Genomic DNA, 3,014 nt, shown 5'->3' on the forward strand with positions numbered 1-3,014 from the left:
ACACCACCGCACTGAGCTCACATTTTTTTTTTTTTTTTTTTAATGCAGGTACAATTGTAACAAAAATCAATGGGAATGGGAACTGGCTTTTTTTAAACATACAACTGCAGTATCAATAGTGGTTTTGGAGCAAGGGCTCTAGAATGGGTGTATGAGTGGAACTCAGGTTTGAAAACTCAGGTGGTCCATGGATTGTCCTCACTACATTTCTGTAATTATTATTATAGGGAAATGTATTCCTTTTACAATGTGAATTCCATAATGTGGAGAGGGTTTTTTTTGTTTTTGTTTTTTTTTGGTTTTATCTTCTGTATATCCCCAGCGCCTGGCATATAGTAGGTATCCGATTCACCTGTTGAATTTATCTGGAACTTATTTATTGTGTATAAGCTTCATTCACTACAAAAAGAAATGAATGGCAGATAGGATTCTTATTCTTAGGGTTTTCATCTAAACTCTTAAGTATGTAAATTTGTTTTTAAAACAGGAAAAAATATACTTTAATTTGCTTATGTATCTGTTTTTAGAGTTTAGTCAATTCTTTCAGCCGTCTATTATGGTAACATTAACTTGGTGTCACTATTATGACTGAAACTAGCCCATGCCCTGTATCTACATAATACTTCTGTTTAACAAGGACTTTAAAATATACTATGTGCAGAATACTAAAACAGCAATCTCTGAATCTTAATACCTTTTGGGTAGTTACATTCAAAGTGAGACAAAACACCCGTAATTGTTTATTACTCAACCAAAGCGCAGTTAAGAGATTTTTCATGTGTAACAGAAAACACATTACAACTACATATATGATCTAAACCGTCAATGTCTGTGTACAGTTTTCAGTCCTTAATTTACTTGAATTTTCTGTGACATATCATACTGTTTGGCTTTCTGCGAACTCCTGACTTCCATGATAAAATATTTTCAATTATATTATAATGGAACTAACGGAATTTGTAAACTGATTCGAAGAAAATAATATATTTTCCACAAGTGTCTGATATTGAATAAGAGGAAAGAACTGGGAACTTATCCTTAAAAACAACACAAGATTTGTATTTTAGGTTTGTTCGTATTTGATATAACTAAAACACTACAGTTATACTATCAGGTGTCAGTGGTATGCCTTAAAAGGACCCTATTCACAAATTTAGTGATCAAAAATCCTGTGTAGGCACAATTCCATTACATTTGAACAAAACAGCACTTTTAAAGAAAGGTAACTGTAAAACAAATGTAACCAAAAAAAAATTTTTTCAACTTGAGATAAGAAAACAAATCCCATGTAGAACTGCTATTTCTCTTAATTCTGATGACACTCCCAGCATATCTGTAGCAGATAATACGAAATTAAACTGTGAATCACCTAGAATATCGTTATCACTATGATTGTCATCTCCAAGATCTCACGCAACAAACATAACCAAAAGAAGTCCCTAAATTACTGTACTATACTATTTGCAGTGCTCCATACTTCTCTTCCTTTAGCTCGTTCAATCACTTTTCTGCCAGGTCTCAAAAGTGAAGTACGTCACTAATGTTTTTCTTACCTGCCCACATTTTGATTATTTATTTAATTTCTTGAGACAGAATCTCAACTATTTAGTCCAGGCAGGTCTCAAACTACTGGGCTCCAATGACCCTCGTGCCTCAGCCTCCAGAGTACCTGGGACTACAGGTGCACACCACCGCACTGAGCTCACATTTTTTTTTTTTGGACAGAGTCTCACTCTGTGGTGCAGGCTGCGGTGGTGCAATCATGGCTTTTGCAGCCTCAAAGTCCTGGGCTCATGAGATCCTCCCACCTCAGTGGGGACCACAGGCACGCACCACCACACTCAGCTAATTACATTTTGATTCTTAAACATTTCATGTAACATCTTTCCTGTGTTTTCCTTTGGGGCAATGACCTAACTATACAATTATTTTGCTTTCCCCATGGTGCCCAACAGGGATAACCTAACAAAAACACTTAGTGAATTTCATTACACAATCTTAACAATAATTTTCAAATTTTTGCTTAATTATCTAGATATCTGTAGCACCAACGGCTTTTCAGAGTTTATGACAATGGTCATTAATTCTCCTTTTGGGTATTAACAGTCTGGCCTAATTCATTTTTGAAGATGATTGTCCTATTTACCTTTTGCTGTAGAAATTACGGAGGTGATTATTCAATGGGAACGGAAATTAATAGTACCTCCTTTGTCAGCTTTCTTTACCATGGAGGGGGTGGAGTGTAATAAACAATAGGGTGAGAGAGCATGTAGCTAGGAAGAAATCTCTGCCTTTTTGGTGCTTTGTGCTTATACACTGAAGAGCTAATCCGTGCTGTCAGGTGCCTCTGGCAGGAATTCTTTGGGGACCACTCCACAAGACACAATCTCTTGAGTGCACCCTTGCCTACCTGCCAAAAGGTTATTTTAAAATAGCTTGTAAACAAACCTTTTCTATGTTAGATTAGCAATCAGAATTTTGAAGTATGAAGCAAAACTGTGTTCTCCAAGAATCTTCTCCATATGGTGTGTCCTATATACCACAGCATCATCTCATTTCCAATCGAGGATGGCATTTATTAAAATGTTATTACCATAATCCAGCTTTCCTTTGGTTTAGTATGTACTTATTGAGAAGGGCACTCAAAATACGGCCTTATTACTTTCCATCAGTGGCTTTTTGCAACTACAAATTACTTAAATGTTTGACAGTAGACCTTTAACAAAAAAGTTAATTGCACCAAGTAAATGTCAATAATACTAAGTTCAGAAAGCTGTATTTTTGATAAGGCAAATTCATCTTGTAGGAAACTGTCAACAAGGAAAATGTTCAGTTGGTAATTTTCAGTTGGTGTGTAGACAAATGTAATTAGCAGATTCATTTTTAAAATTGGAGATTAGAGCAGAAATATAGCTATGGGACTAAAACAAGTCGGCTGGTGGCAGTATTTTCTCTTGTAATTTGCGAAACAGTTAACCTCTCAAAGTACCTTTACATCCAAATGTTACTACTAT

The sequence above is a fragment of the Colobus angolensis genome, unplaced genomic scaffold (assembly GCF_000951035.1).
Source record: "Colobus angolensis palliatus isolate OR3802 unplaced genomic scaffold, Cang.pa_1.0 Scaffold67, whole genome shotgun sequence".
Classification (NCBI taxonomy): domain Eukaryota; kingdom Metazoa; phylum Chordata; class Mammalia; order Primates; family Cercopithecidae; genus Colobus; species Colobus angolensis.